Source organism: Phacochoerus africanus, chromosome 9 (genome assembly GCF_016906955.1).
Source record: "Phacochoerus africanus isolate WHEZ1 chromosome 9, ROS_Pafr_v1, whole genome shotgun sequence".
In the NCBI taxonomy this organism is placed as follows: Eukaryota; Metazoa; Chordata; class Mammalia; order Artiodactyla; family Suidae; genus Phacochoerus; species Phacochoerus africanus.
This window is the reverse complement of record NC_062552.1, coordinates 65121154-65138490: the sequence shown is the minus strand read 5'-3', so window position 1 is coordinate 65138490 and position 17337 is coordinate 65121154. Positions and strand designations below refer to the sequence as shown.

The 17337-nt window shown below is 39.1% G+C and overlaps 1 pseudogene; it reads right to left on the bottom strand.

Moving 5' to 3' along the window:
- Positions 1-4044: 4044 nt before the first annotated feature.
- Positions 4045-4568, bottom strand: LOC125136639 (40S ribosomal protein S27-like; annotated as a pseudogene).
- Positions 4569-17337: the final 12769 nt, after the last annotated feature.

The window sequence follows — 17337 nt, the reverse complement described above, 5'->3', positions numbered from 1 at the left end:
TTATAGACAATTAACCCATGCCAACAAGAAGTGTAAACCAAGTAGATGAAAACTGTAAACTCCAGTATCAAGATGAGCTAAAAGACAAGAAGAAAATACAAGAAATTGAAAAAAAAAAAAAAAAAAGCCACACCCCACAAGTCAGAATTAATTTCATGGAAATGAGATGATAGGATTCAGAAAGAATTAGAACTCCCATATGAGCCAGCAATCCCACTTCTGAGTATCCATCAAAAGCAATCAAAATCAGAATCTCAAATCACTTTCATATTCATGGCAGCATTATTTACAATAGCCAAGATATGGAAGCAACCTACATCTTCATTGACAGACAAATTAATACAGAAAATGTGATATATAAATACAGTAAAATATTGTTCAGCCTTAAAAAAAGAAGGAAACCTTGCCATTTGTGACAACATGGATGAATCTAGAGGGCATTATGGTGACTGAAATAAGCCAGACGCAGTGGTATCAATGATACCATTGATATGAGTAATCTAAAATAGTGGAAATCATAGAAGCAGAGAAGAATGGTGGTGCCAGGGGCTGGGGGCGGGGAGGGGGGAGAGGGGTGGTATTAGTCAAAGGGTACAAAATTTCAGTTATGCGAGATGAGTAAGTCCTAGAGATTTACTGTAAAGCAAACTTCCCGTAATTAATAATACTGTATGGTATACTTAAATTTTTATTGAGAGGGTAGATCTTACATGAAGTGTTCTTATCACAAAATAATATAATAATAATAGTAATATGATGATGATGATAAAGCAAGAGGAAACATTTGGAAGTGCTGCATATAATGATGGCATAGAGTGTGGCAGTTGTTCTGTGAATGTATGCTTTTCTCCAAACTCATCAAGTTGTACAAATTACATATATGGCCTTTTCTATGTCAATCATACCTCAATAAAGGGATTTTTAAAAAGTATTAGAAATAAAAAATAATTTTAAACTTAAAACACTAACCTGGAAGGAACACAGGGTAAATAAGCCCAACAGACAGTACCCTAAACGAAATAGGAAAGATGAAGGAGATTATTTTAATAAAAAAGAAATTAAAAAAAAAAGAGAGATGAGAAGCTCTCAATAGTCAGGGTCTGGGAGAGGTTTGAGACTAGGAAGGGGCACCTAGAGGGGCTCTAGGTGTGGCACATAAAGTTCTATTTCTTGACCTGGGTGGCATTTGATTCATAAAACTGATGAAACTATACATTTGCTTGTGTGATTTTCTGCATCTGTGTTTTATTTTTAAATAAGTACCTTGTGTTGTACACAAATGTCAGTTTCAGACTGATTTTTGATATAGGTGTAAAAAACCTTCTACAGGGCATAAAAAATAAAGCCTCTAGAAGCAAACAGAGAAGAATATCTTCATGACCTTGAGGGAGCAAGGATTTTTAAACAGGACTCAAAAAGCACTAACTCAAAATGAAAAGACAGATAAAAATGATGAAGTTAAAATTAAGGACTTTTGTGCAGCAAAAGACAACATTAAGAGAGTGAAAAAGCAAGCCAGAGAGTGGGAGAAGATACTTGTAGAATATAAAGAATTCATCCAAATATATAGAGAACCCATCTAAATTAATTTGAAATATTGTTGAACCAAATAGAAAAACAGACCCAAAAGACTTGAACAGGCACTTTATAGAAGAGAATGTCTAAATGTCCAATAAACATGTAAAAAGTATTAACTCCATTAGTATCAGGGAAAGGGAAATTAATATCATACTGAGATATTACTTTGACAAAATACTTCCACTTTTGGGTGTTTATCATAAGGATATGATGAGCTATTCCCATGAGAATGTTCATTATAAAATATTGTAATTTCAAAAAAATGGAAAACTATCAAGATGTCCTATTTAAGAAAATATGCTTTTGGTTAGACTCCTTCTGTCACTCAACCCAAAAAAGGAAGTTAAAAGCATTTATCCATGACTATTGGTTAAAACATATACTGAAACATTCTAGAATAGAAATTAAATGTGATTTTTTATTTATCATGTACATAGGGTTACATGATTATTCATGAATATGTAGACTTCTGTTCTTAAGGAAGATATAGACACATAAAGAATCAGTCAGTGAAAAGTTATAACACCATGAATTAGAAAAAAATGATTTTCCTCATTCTAATGGAAGAACTTTTTTTTTTGTCTTTTTGCCGTTTCTTGGGCTGCTCCCGCGGCATATGGAGGTTCCCAGGCTAGGGGTTGAATCAGAGCTGTAGCCACCGGCCTATGCCAGAGCCATAGCAATGCGGGATCCGAGCCGCGTCTGCAACCTACACCACAGCTCACGGCAACGCCAGATCCTTAACCCACTGAGCAAGGGCAGGGACTGAACCCGCAACCTCATGGTTCCTAGTCGGATTCGTTAACCACTGCGCCACGACGGGAACTCCAGAACTTCTTTTTTAATTGAAGTATGGTTGCTTTATAATATTGTGTTAGTTTCAGGTGTACAATAAAGTGATTCAGTTATATATATGTGTATATAAATATATATATATTTCAGATTATTTTCATTATAAGTTATTATAAGATATTGAATATACTTCCCTGTGCTCTATAGTAAGTTCTTATTGCTTATCTATTTTATGTACAGTAGTTTGTATCTGTTAATCTTTTAATCCTAATTTATCCCTCCCCTCTTCTCTTTCTCCTTTTGGGGGTAACCAAAATTTTGTTTTCTATGTCTGTTTCTGCTTCCATTTTGAATATATAGATTCATTTGTACAATTTTTTAGATTCTACATATGAATGATAACTTATAGTATTTGTCTTTCCCTGTCTGATTTATTCACTTAGTATGATAATTTTAAGGTCCATCCATGTTGCTGCAAATGGCAATATTTCATTCTTTTTTCTATGGCGTATATGCATTGATACCACATCTAAAACAAGTCATCTGTTGATGGGGACTTGGGTTGTTTCTATGTCTTGACTATTGTAAATAGCGTTGCTAGGACCACTGGAGTGCATGTGTCTTTTTGAATTAGTTTTCATCTTTCTTGGATATATGCCCAAGGGAGGGGTTTCTAGATCATATGGCGGCTCTATTTTTAGTTTTAAAAGGAATCTCCATACTGTTTCCTATGGCATACAGTTTACATTCTAAGGGAAGAACTTGTAAAGTTACCCAGTCAGTGGAGCTCCCGTAGTGGCTCAGCGATTAACAAACCCGACTACTATCCATAAGGATGCGGGTTTGATCCCCGGTCTTGCTCAGTGGGTTGAGGATCTGGCATTGCCATGAGCTGTGGTGTAGGTCTCAGACACAGCTCAGATCCAGCATTGCTATGGCTGTGGTATAGGCCAGGGGCTACAGCTCCAATTTGACCCCTAGCTTGGGAACCTCCATATGCCACACAGGCGGCCCTAAAAAGACACACACACACAAAAGCTACCCAGTCAGTATTTCCTCCACTGCCTTCCTTGTGCATGTGGAGTACTCTCCTGCCCAACTCTTCAAGGGCTTTGTTGCCACACTGAGGTGGGTTAGAATACATGCTGAGTGATCTTGGACAAGTTACGCAACCTCTCTGAGCTTCATCTTCTTCACTTATAAAAGCAGATATTACATATAGTCTACCCAAGGTTTAATGTGATGCATTAACTCATTTCTGAAAAAGATCTGGCATCTAACAGTGGTCAGTAAATAATTAGCACTCTTTCCTATGATCTGGCCCTTCATTTTATCATATTTAATATAGATGGTCTCATATTGTTCTCTGTTTCACATACATGACCATTAATTTTACATCTTCCCTTGGCTAGGCTACAGTACCAGATATTTGGTCAAACATTATTCTAGATGTTTTTGTGAAGGTATTTTTTGTTTATTTTTAAAAAATTAAAAGATTTTTTAGCCCATAATCAAAACTTTATTGAACAACTGATACCAAAATAGGAGAGCACTATTGTACACCTTACAAAATTAAATATAACGACATTATCTTGCTAGATGAACTAGAGTTACTGAACTGTTAAGGCTTTCTTCGATAGAACAGTATTCAAGACATTGCGTGGATCATTAGTGTCACTTCCTTCTAAATGAACATCCTTCTGTGAGTCCGGACTTCCCTCCCATCTGCTTGCACAACACTGTTGAATGGCCTGCACAAAGCGCCAGTGTCTGAACATGGCTGAAAACTATGGTAATCTAGTAGCAACCTGGACATTCTCCATCCATAAAATAAGAAATTGGACTTTGAACCAGCTGTTTCTTTTTATATTTTTCTTCTCCTCTTCCAAGGAAGGATACACTAAATCTCCAGGGAAAGGAATGTTGATCCTTTTGCAAGCACAGCCCTTCCAGGTCTCTCTGTGAAGATATTTTTTTAGATAAGATTAACATTGAAATCAGTAGGCTCTGATTAAAGCAGCTTACCCTCCATAATGTGGTGGGCCTCCTTCAGTCTGTTGAAGGCCCTAAGTTAAAAAAGACTGACCTGTCCAGGAGAAGAGGGAATTCTGCCAGCAGATGGCCTTTGGTCTCATAGTGCAGCTCTGTGCTGGATGTCCAACCTGCTGGCCCACCCTGCAGAATCTTAAACTTTCCATCCTCCGCAATCACATGAGCCTATTCCTTAAAATAAATTTTTCTCTCTCTCTATACAGATTCTATTGGTTCCGTTTCTCCAAAGAACCCTGATCAATACAATATATGATGTGTAATTATTTAGTATTGTGTTAAGAACGTGAGACTTTAAAGGTGAGAACTGTGGGGGTTTTTTGTTTTTTGTTTTGCTTTTTAGGGATGCACCTGCAGCATATTGAGTTCCCAGGCTAGGTGTCGAATCAGAAATACAGCCGCTGGCATACGCCACAGCCACAGCAACACCAGATCTGAGCCCTGTCTGCGACCTATACTATGGCTCATGGCAATGCCGGATCCTTAACCCACTGAGCGAGGCCAGAGATTGAACCTGCAACCCCATGGATCCTAGTTGGATTTGTTTCCGATGCACCACAACGGGAACTCCAAGAACTGTTTATTTTTAAGTGATTCTGGTATATGTCAGCCCCATCCCCAACTGCTTTTACCTATGTCCAGCCTCTAGCACATGATAGGTTTTTACTAACTACATGAAATGAATAATTGAATGCACAAATGAATACTGTAGATGGAATCTGAAAGGAAAAGCCTTACATTTAGTTTAGGAAATGTGTATATGTATACGTATGTATAATCAGCTCAAACTTTGGGAGTAGTTTTTATTTACTTTTGGTTTGTTACTAAACATATAAAGAGACAATCTATAGCTCTATACAGAGTATATTAATTAAAAGAGGGGGAGATTTTGTTCATTAGTTGGTATGTGGGCAGAGAAGACATGCTTTGTAGACTTGCAGTGGAAATGGAACACGTAGCAAGTATGGGAGTAGTTCTGTGTGGTCACCACCCATGGGCCCCTTGAAAGTTGTTCCCAAACTATAAGGACCTAAATATAATGTGAATAATATTATCTCTCTCCCTCTTTTTTTTGCCTTTTCTAGGGCTGCACCCGAGGCTCATGGAGGTTCCCAGGCTAGGGGTCTAATCGGAGCTGAAGCTGCCGGCCTATACCACAGCCACAGCAACTCAGGATCCGAGCCACGTCTGTGATCCACACCACAGCTCACAGCAACACTGGATCCTTAACCCAGTGAGCAAGGCCAGGGACTGAACCCACAACCTCATGGTTCCTAGTCAGATTTGTTAACCACTGAGCCGTGACGGGAACTCCTGTCTGTCTGTCTGTCTGTCTATGTATTTTTTAAGTGACCAGAAGCAAAAGATGGGAAGACTAGAAGGACAAGAGAAAAAGAAAACCACTTACACTGAATTTCCAATTTGAATAAAAAATTGAGTTTAAAGTCTGTTATGAAGGATCAAAGTCATCAGATTACAAACTAGAAGGAATACAAATGAGGTTTAGAAGTGGCAGATGGGAATATTACTGGGAAAGCAAGCTGAAGCTTTTTGCCACTAAAGAGGCTCAGAGAAAAGGATGAAAACACTGTGAAAACTAAAAGCTTGAGCCGTGGTGAGCAAGAGAGAATGCTCGAAAAACTTGAGGCTATTCAAAAAGAGACTGGTTGTCTGTAAAAGAATATCTGAAATGTTCTTTTTCTCTCTCTGGCCAAAAGCTACCTCCTTTCTCTTACCTATCTAATGTCCCAAATCAAACCACCCTTGCCTGGGACTCGGGGCTGGGAGGTGGTGATGCCTTCACATTGAATACACCTGGTGATTCTCCAGTGATGGCCCTCTATGGCTCTGGCAAAGGCTACTCTGATTCTAGAGGCTGGGGACTTTTGAGGGGACAGACAGCTGAGATGGAAGAGAATCAGCCTTTGTACCAAGCCCTGAACTGAGTACTTTGCATACAGAGTGAGACTCTGGATAAGGGGTCTTATCTTCTACTTTCCAGAAAGACTGCTTTCTTTTGCTCTCTTCTTACTCCCTCTCTCCCTGTCTCCCTTCAAACCAACAACCAACCAAACAAACAAAAAACAGCTAATGAGCAGTACTATGTTTCTGGCAATGTTTATAGGTCCCAGGGCTGACCCAGGCAAAGTTCTGTACTCTTGAAGCATGAATTCCGGTGGGTGAGAAACACAATAAACACACATCGAATGTAAAATAATTTCAGATAGTGACAAGTGCCATATAGAGAGGGATTGAGGGGTGCTGTTTATCAGGATTAGACACGGAAGTCTTGACTTTCAAGTTAAAACTTAAATGATTAGAAGAAGGCAGCACTCTGAGCTCTATGTGAACATGATTCCAGACAGTGAGGACAGAAGCATGAACAAATATGACATGTTTGAAGGACAGAAAGAAGAGCGAAGTGTCAGCAGCACAGTGAGTGGGAGGAAAGTGGCAGGAGGTGAGGCTGGAAGGGGACACAGAGGAGAGGTCATATCACATGAGGCTTCTGGGGCCAATGTAAAGGGTTTGAATTTGACTCTAATTGCCAAGGGAAGCCATTTGCAGAGTTTAAGCAGTCGAGTGATATGATCTGATTTATACATTCCACGGGTTGTTGACCCTTTCACTTGAACCCTGGCTAATAATTTTGAGTCTAGCAGTGCCAGTAGAGAGCTTCAAATTACTCGCTTTAAATCAAATTGGCCAGAAGTGCTGTCACCGTAGCAGAAAGTTGATGTCAATGTCATAGGAATCAACCCAACTTAAAAATGAGCAAAAGATTTGAACAGACACTTCATAAAAGAAGGTGACTGGCCCATGAGCACATAAAAATGTTTAACAGCATTTGTCAGGAAAGCGCAGATTAAAGCCACAATGAGGTATCACCGCACACGCACCAGAATAGCTAAGATTAAAGGCAGACAGTATCGAGTGCTAGTAAGGATGTGAAGTAACCGGAACTCTTGTACATTGCTGATGGGACCGCAAAGTGGGACAGGGCTCTTTGGAAATAGTTTGGCAATTTCTTGCACGGTTAAGCATTCACTTTGCTGTATAATTCATAAATATGCTCTTAGCTGTTTACCCATGAGAAATAAGAGGATACATCCACACAAAGACTTACACATGAACGTTCATAGCAGTTTTATCGATAGTAACCAAAACTTGGAAACAATTCCAATATTCATCAACAGGTGAGGAGATAAGTATATTGTGGTGTTATTCATCCAATGAACTTCTACTCAGCAGTGCAGAGGACTGAACCACCATTACAAAGGGCATGGATGAATACAAAAACAATTTGCTTAAGGAAATCAGCCAGACAAAAGGAGAGCGTATAGTGTAAAATTCCACCTATGTGAAATGCAAGAACAGACAGTAACTCACAGAGACAGTCACTGAAATGAGATCACACGTCATCACTGGTTGCCTGGGGCTCCAGGTGAGACTATGAAGGAAATTTGGAGGGATAATGGAAATATTCTATTTCTTGGCTGTGGGGATGGTTACATAGTATATACATTAGTCTAAACACATCAAGCTGCATATTTAAAATGAGCACATTTTATTTACGTGAATATAAAAAACAAAGCAGGAAATGCTTCCACTATATTCCTGCCAAGGTACCCTCACCTATCACAAAAGCCTGCAACTAAGTGCTGACAGGCCTTGGCTCAGAGAGCAGGTGGGGGACCCTATGTAGTTACTTCAGAGACTCATCTTATTTCTCTCCTCCCCTTTCTGGCTTCCAACTCATTTGCTACAGCTGACTCTGTTCTCTAAACTGACCCTTGAATCTTGGGTTACAGAATATCCTGCCTTGGTTGTTCAGTCTACATCACTAGGCCCATTAGGGTGACCAGAGGTATCATTTCGCAGGAGCTATGGATTGAGTTGGTATTATCAGCCTTTCTTTGGCAGGCAGATGGACTAATCCACCCTCTTATACTCTGTTGATATGCTCACTTTCTATCAGGGTATTCTGAAAGACTTCCAGTATCAATCTTAGTCTGGTTCTTATGAAACTATCCAGATTATGATAGTTCCCTGTATTCATCATTTATTCCTTACACGGGTAGAAATACATGTGTATACTTTACAGACAGATATATCCTTCATAGAGGAAACAGAACACCCGTAGATGCCAACAGCTAAATGTGCTACTGCAGATAATGAAGAGAAGACTTTTCTCTGTCGGCACCCTAACCGTGGGGTGCCTAAAATTGGGTCTACCACTCGAGTAAGTGGCTGAGTTAAATATTTTGACTCGAATTTCATAACTTGTCACAGTGATCCCATTGGCAGTAGAGTGGTGGGTTGCCAAGAAGGCAGTTAATTATCTCTCTGTCTCCCTGTGTATTTAAATTTTGTTCCCTCTCCCTAAAGAGAGGTGATGCTATGGCTTACAACTAATATGCTCTTGCAGAGCTCTCCACACCAATTAGAAAAGTTCTGTGTTATGACACTCTTTGATAGGATGTTATGACACTCTTTGATAGAAAGCCGTTGTCCCATTGAAGCGGAAACTTCATCAGAAGTACTGAGAATCAAGGGTGTGCTCTAGGCGCCCCGAATGGGAGGGGACTATCAGTGCTCCCTGGGCCCATTGAACAAAGTGCCTCCCACACGGGTCTTTCTAGGCAATCGAGCTGGTCTCCTGCATTTACCCTATTGCCCGCCCTTATTTAGTACACAGTTGGAGAGAGACCTGCGATATAGTGTTTCTTAACACACTATTTGGAACTCTTCTGTGTTTATTTAAAACTCTGAAAGCACTCTTTTGTGAAAGGAAAAGTTGCCCACAATGTGTTAGCGGGTAAAGAGGATGGGGTTGCTTGATTAGAATCAAGGTTTTCTTTGGGAAAGGGTGGGAGTTATTGCTGTAAACCATGGTACAACACTTCTTAGAATCATAAATTTTAATATCTCCATCACCAACTCTAATTTTCTCTTAAAAAGACTTACCTATGGTCTTGCACCAAATTTCTCTGTCTGGAAAGTGGGAAGTTTAATTTCAGAGATGCAAAACCAAGTTAGTATTTGCTTAGCACCCATGATTTCTAGGTACACTTGTTTCCCATTATGAGGACTAAGACTTGCAGAGATAATTCATTTTGTCTTCTCTCTTTAGCTTTAATTAGAACCAATTAAATAACAAATACAAATGAACAAAACAACCTCAAAGTGGAGATTCTCAACACCTTTTTTCCTATCTTGGACCTCTTCTGATCAAAGTACCTATAACTGAGCATCTGAGCTATCTCATTAAGTCAGTGTAAAGTTTTACAGGAGGAAGATGTACAATTAATTCAACCACCTAGAGTCTTGTATAGCTGGACAGTTCCTGACTTGATAGTCATTCTCATCAGTACCTTTGAATCCAAATTCTAATTAGACCTATGGTGAAGAATTATGTTGAATTAGATGATAACTTTCAAAAGTGAATAAAAGTGTTTATGTTAATGGAGGTTTCCAGTTGCTCATTTTATCTTGGAAAGTTTCCCAGTTTTTATTCAGGGAAGAATTGCACTGATGTATTTACTCATGGCCCTTCCTGATCATTATAGTCTGGCTAGGATTACCTTTTAATTTTCCTATCCATCAATACCTAGCAGTTTTTATGCTGGTAGGCTTCTTCCCCCCTTTTTGGTTCCAAAGTTTGAAATGTAAGAATATATCAAAAATTGTTGAGGCAGTAGAGTTTGTAGAGTTTGTAGAGTTTGTTGAGGCAGTAGAATTGTTGAGGCTCTTAGAAAGAAAACTGTCCGGTGATCCAGGAAGCTTGGATTCTAGTTCAAGCTCTATTATTTACCAGCCATGTAATCTTGGGCAGATCACTCAGTCTATGTCTTAGTTTCCTCATCTTTTAAGTGGAGATGGTGATGACATCTACTTTAAATGGGTAATATTATACAGAAGTAGTTAACCTGGAGCCAGACATGGATGAGATGCTGAATAATGTTTGTTAATTCTACATCTAGAAAAGTTAATGTCTGCAGGTCTAAATTTTTACAGGCTCTACAATAGATCTAAGACTTAAAAATATGGTTGCATTTCTCAGAACCAGCAAAGGGCAGAACCTGGGTATCACTGGGATAACGATCATAGCAATAAAATCTGCTGCAGGCATTTGTTTTTAATCCTTAGATGGTTCCAAGTTATTGGTGCCAATCTACATATTAGAGTTAATGTACAAAGAAGGAAGAGGATAAAAAAGTGAATAATGTATATTCCTGTCTTTTGAGAGCTTATAGTCTTAGGCCCACCATTAGCATAATAAGAAACCTTTGATATTGATGCATCAATCTTATGCTATATGAGTTTCTCAACTTCACTAGGGAATGGCTAATTTATTTGAAATTGTTTGAAATTTGTGGTAGTTTAAATATGTACTGAAAATGTTAAGACATTCATTAAAAAATTGAAGAAGACGCAAGTAAATGGAAAGATATTCTGTGTTCATGGATTGGAGAAATTGATATTGTTAAAACACCTGTACTGGAGTTCCCATTGTGGCGCAGTGGTTAACGAATCCGACTAGGAACCATGAGGTTGCGGGTTTGATCCCTGGCCTTGCTCAGTGGGTTAAGGATCTGTTGTTGCCGTGAGCCGTGGTTAAGGTTGCAGACGCAGCTCGGATCCTGCATGGCTATGGCTCTGGCGTAGGCCGGTGGCTACAGCTCCGATTAGACCCCTAGCTTGGGAACCTCCATATGCCGCGGAAGCGGCCCTAGAAAAGGCAAAAAGACAAAAACAAAAACAAAAAAACAAAACAAAAAAACCCCAAAACACCTGTACTATCCAAAGCAATATGCAGATTCATTGTAAGCCCTATCAAAATACCCATGACCATGGCATTGTCACAGAGATAGACCAACCCTAAAATTTGTATGGAACCACCAAAGACCCCAAGTAGCCAGAACAAACTTGAGAAATAAAAATAAAGCTGGAGGCATCATGCTCTCTGATTTCAAACTATGTTATGAAGCTATCATAATCAAAAGAGTACAATGTTGGCATAAAAACAGACATATAGATCAGTGGAGCAGCATATAGAGCTCCCAAATAAACCCAGGTATATATGGCCAACTAATTTATCACAAAGGAACCAAGAGTTTACAATTGGGAAAGGACAATCACTTCAATAAATGGTGTTGGGGAAATTGGATAGCCACACATAAAAGAATGAAACTGGGCCCCTATCTGTACACCATACACAAAAATTAACTCAAAATAGATTAAAGACTCATATAAAAACTGAAACCATAAATCTCCTAGAAGAAAACAGGTGGTAAGCTCCTTGACTTTGGTCTTGGTGATGATTTTTTGAATCTCACTCCAAAAGCAAAGGCAATAAAAGTAAAAATAAACAAGTGGAACTACCTCAAACTAAAAAGTTTTGGTGCAGCAAAGGAAACTGTCTACAAAATGAAAAGGCAACCTACTGAAAATATTTGCAAATCATATATATGATAAGATGTTAATATAAAAAAACAATGCATACAACTTATTAACAAAAAATCTGAACAATTTGATTAAAAAATGGGCAGAAGATCTAAATAGATATTTCCCAAAGAAGATGTACAGATGGTCAGTGGGTGCAGGAAAAATCTCAATATCAGTAATCATCAGGGAAATACAAATCAAAACCACAATTAGATATCACCTCACACCCATTAATATAGCTATTATCAAAGAGATGAGATAACAAGCACTGGCAAGGATTTGAAGAGAAGGGATCCCTTGTGCATCATTGGTGAAAATGTACATTGGTACACCATTATGAAAAACAGTACAGAGTTTCCTCAAAAATAGAACTACTGTATGATCCAGAAATTCTACTTTTGGGTATTTACCTGAAGGAATTTAAAACACTAACTTGAAAAGATTGGTGCCCCAATGTTCATTGCAGTATTAGTTACAGTAGTTAAGATATGGAAACCAACCTAAGTGTCCATCAATGGATGAATGGATAAATAAAATGTGCAACACACACATATACCTGTGTGTGCACATACACATAAAACAGTGGAATATTATTCAGCCACTAAAAGGAATGAAATCTTTTCACTTGGAACAACATGGATGAGCCTTGAGGATACTATGCTAAGTGAAATAAGGCTGACAGAAAAGGGAAAGTACCATATGATCTTACCTATATGTGGAATCTAAAGAAAAAACCAAGCTAATAGATACAGAGAGCAGATTGGTGGTTACCAGAGGCAGGGTGTAGGGGGAAGGAGAAATGGGCGAAGGGAGTCAAAAGGTATAAACTTTCAGTAATAAGTATTCATGAGAATGCAGTGTACAGCTTGGTGACTATAGTTAATAATATCATATTGCATATTTGAGAGTTGCTAAAAGAGTTGATCATAAGAGTTCTTGTGATGAGAAAAAAGTTTGCAACTATGTATGGAGGGAGATGTTAACTAGACTCATTATGGTGATCATTTTGCAATATATACAAATATCAAATAATTATCTTTTAAATAATTACACCTGAAAATAATATAATGTTATATGTCAAGTATACCTCAATAAAAAATAAAAACATACAGTTTTATAGAACTTTCTCTGTGGATTTAGTAGTTTGTTCTTTATCTTGAATCATTTCTGTCATGTATTCATCTACCTTGCTTTAAAATTCCCCTTGGTCATTGCCTAAACTCTTGTTAGCAAGATCTTGTCAAGCCAATCTCATAGTCTCTCTCTATTTTTTTCTCTTTGTATGTTTAGTTTTTTAGTTATGATAAGGGATGCTTTGCTACAACAGAGACCCTATAGTGTAGTAGCTCTGCCCCAGGAGGTCGTTTGAGGACCTGGGAAGGTGAGTCAGGACTGCCATACTGGATGTGTGGCTTCCATGTGAGACATTCAGAATGGCTTCCTCATTTAGTGCCATTTCTCCATCAGGAAGAAAGGGCCAGAGGAAGTCAGTCTGTGGCAAGCAAACTTTATGACTCAGGAGGTGACTCAGAAGCTGCACACATTTCTTCTCACATCTCAGTGGTCTGAACTTAGATATGTTGCTACTTCCGGCTGTAAGGGAGGCTGGGAAATGTACTGCCCAGATGGGTGGCTGGAGATTCTATTACTTAAAGGAAGTTAGAGAATAGACACTGGCCAAGAGCTCGCAGTCTCTGCCTCATTCACTTCCTCTTTCAACAATTTTTAATTCATGTGCTGCCACTGGTCTCTCTTTTATTCCTGCTATGGTTGGCAGCATAGGGACATGACTGATAATCCCATGCTGCAGTGGAACCAGGACAAGAATATAACAATGCTACAGGTTCTCTGAATTAGTTTCTTATGTGTCATTGTATCTTCTATCTGTCTGTCTATCTATCTATCTATCTATCTATCTATCTATCTATCTATCTATCTATCTATCTGCCTTATTTGTACTGTGGATATGTTTTTGTCTGAAATCCTGATTAAGAACCTGTTGGTTTTGGTTAGGTTCAGTTTTGTCAAGGAATTTATATATATTTTATTGGGAAGGTAACTGCATGCTAATGAATGAGTAGGAGTTTAAGAGTAGAAATAATTACAAAGCACCTGTCAAAAGTGAAGTGCTATAGAAATGCTAAATAATGACACTAATAAAAAACTGATTGTCGTGACTTCAAAGGAAGTGTTAAGTTGGAGTGTTTTGACGTGTATGGCATTTGAATGATCTAAATAGGTGTTTAGATACTCACATGAGAGACTGTTCTAGCCACTCAAAAGAACTAAGAGTCTGTTCTATCCACTCAATGTTTTGATGCTTCCGTGAGAATTTTCTCATCTTTATATACTATTTAAAAAGCAAGGATTGTGTTGCCTTAATTAAAGTCACATAAAGAAAGGACATTGCCTAACAAAAATGTGGCATTCTTCCTAGACTGTCTTGCTTTGTACCTTATGTTCCTGGAGTACCGTAAGTCCATATCTGCCTCTGACACGGTCCAGGGCCCCTGAAACCATGGCTTAAACAGACACGTAAGTTAGGACTGCAAATCGGTAGTGAACTCTTGTTAGAGTTAGAGCTTTGAGTAGGCAACTTCCTCGTTTTAAAGATGTATCTTTCAGTATTTATTAGATACAGGCACCTTCTCTGAAGACAGTAATCTGGTGATTTGAATGGTATGGGAAAGAGCAATGGATGGTTTAGGTTGGGTGTAAGTATCAGTAGTGTTTTTTTTTTCAGGTTCTTAGTTAATTTTTTTTGTGTGTGAAAAATCTGCACAATCACCACAGAAGTATCAGTAATTATAAAGTAAAAGATGAGTACTTTAAATTGTAAACCCCTAGGTGTTTGAGATATCCTCAAACTCAACCTACCCTTGCATGCTTTGGTTTAAAATATTAATTTCAAAATATAATATAGCAAAGTGGTGAAACCTCTAGCTCTGGACTCAGAGTTGAGTTTAATTCTATCCTGTGATATTGGGCCACTGTGCAACCTTTTTTCATGCCTCTGTTTCTTCACTGGTTAAATGGGTGTTGGAATAATAAATAGCACCTTCCTAACAGGGTTGTGAGAATTAAATGAGATAATGCATGTGAAGTGCTTGTTGCAGTGTCTAGAATATGGTACCTGCTCAATATAGGGATGGTTTTCTGCTTTTCTTATTTGCTCAGGTATTCTGTGTGAGCAGCATTCACAATCTTTTCTAGTAGTGATTTCAAACCTCAAATTTTCTGAGGTTTCATAGAAATATTCTTTCATAACATGGTGATATAGCTTGGTGCTTGAGCTGAAAAAATCCTAGCTCCAAAATCTCTAGCTGTGTACTGGAGTCTGGTAATTAGCATTTCAATTACTGGGATTTCTCATTTATATAAAATGGAAATAATAATAGTACCTACCTCAGAGGGTTCTTATGAAGACTAAAAAACATGTAAAGTACCTAACTCATTGTTTGGCACACAATGAATATTCAACACATATATCCATATCACTCATTTTAAAGAGCTTAAAATGGTTACTTATTTGGTAAAACGAATAGGTATTTTAGGAGTCTGGTTTTGCCATTTTGAACACTGATTTTCCTACTCTAGAAACAGTTTTTTAAGTGCCTTGGGGTCTTCTTCCCAATTGTAAATGTTAGTACAGGCTGTGCTGTCATGAATCAATAAGAAAAAGCCCCAAACTGAGAGTCTAACTTTCTGATTTTCCAGTTACTTGCTTAGTTCTAACACCCACCTCAGCCTTGTTACAATAGAGGCCAATGAATACATGTAGGTGTTTTATTATCTTTTCTCCTTTTTAAACTTCCAAATAAAGCAAACAGATGGTAGACTGCTTGGGTCAGAGGAGAAGAGAACTGTTAACTACAATGATTAACTTCCTCTCCCAAAGGATTTTTGGGCAATTTCCTAGTGTTCCAGTTGGTTGCTAGTAGTTTTTTTTTTTTTTTTTGTCTTTTGTTGTTGTTATTGTTGCTATTTCTTGGGCCGCTCCCGCGGCATATGGAGGTTCCCAGGCTAGGGGTTGAATCAGAGCTGTAGCCACCGGCCTACGCCAGAGCCACAGCAACGCGGGATCCGAGCCGCGTCTGCAACCTACACCACAGCTCACAGCAACGCCGGATCGTTAACCCACTGAGCAAGGGCAGGGACCGAACCCGCAACCTCATGGTTCCTAGTCGGATTCGTTAACCACTGCACCTGCTAGTAGTTTTGATGAGGAGGCCTGAGGGCTGGAAAGGGGGTGCAGGGATGGGAGTCTTTGTGTTCAGCTGCTCCATCAAAATCACCTGGAGCAGGAGTTCCCGTCGTGGTGCAGTGGTTAACGAATCCGACTAGGAACCATGAGGTTGCGGGTTCGATCCCTGCCCTTGCTCAGTGGGTTAACGATCTGGCGTTGCCGTGAGCTGTGGTGTAGGTTGCAGACGAGGCTTGGATCCTGCATTGCTGTGGCTCTGGCGTAGGCTGGCAGCTACAGCTCCAATTAGACTCCTAGGCTGGGAACCTCCATATGACGCAGGAAGTGGCCCTAGAAAAGGCAAAAAGACCAAAAAAAACAAAAAACAAAAAAAAAACCAAACCACCTGGAGCAGACATTATACACAATGCAGGTGAAGTGGCTACCAGTAGCCCTGCTCTGAGAACCCACATCTAGTGGGCTGCCAGGCTGGATGTCTGCATAGCCCTGTGGGAGCTTTAAAGGAAGCTCCCTTTTGTCTTTTTTTTTTTTTTCTTTTTAGGGCTGCACCTGTGGCTTGTGGAAATTCCCAGGCAAGGAGTTGAATCAGAGCTGCAGCTGCTGGCCTACACCACAGCCATGGCAACGCCAGATCCAAGCTGTATCTGTGAACTACGCTGCAGCCTGTGGCATTGACAGATCCTTAACCCACTGAATGAGTCCAGGGATCGGAACCCACATCCTCACAGGTACTGTGTCATGTTCTTAACCCACTGAGCCACAACGGGAATGCCAGAAAGTGTATCTTGCTAGATTTGGTTTCTCTTGCGTTTAACATTGGCACAATAGCTGCTTAATAGTTGTTTACTAGTCAAATACCTGAAAGTAAAAATTACCTCTTTATAATCTGTGTTAGATTTGATTTAGTTTTGATGTTGCTAGTGATGGGAGATTGGACTCGTTGTCCACATTATATTCAATAATTTTGTAAATCAAAACAAGGTTTACTCAGCCATTAAAAAGAACGAAATACCAGCATTTTTTGCAACATGGATGGACCTAGAAACTATCATGCTAAGTGAAGTCAGCCATACAATGAGACACCAACATCGAATGCTTTCACTGACATGTGGAATCTGAAAAAAGGAGACTGAACTTTTTTGCAGAACAGATGCTGACTCACAGACATTGAAAAACTTATGGTCTCTGGAGGAGACAGTTTGGGGGGTGGGGGGATGTGCCTGGGCTGTGGGATGGAAATCCTGTGAAATCAGATTGTTATGATC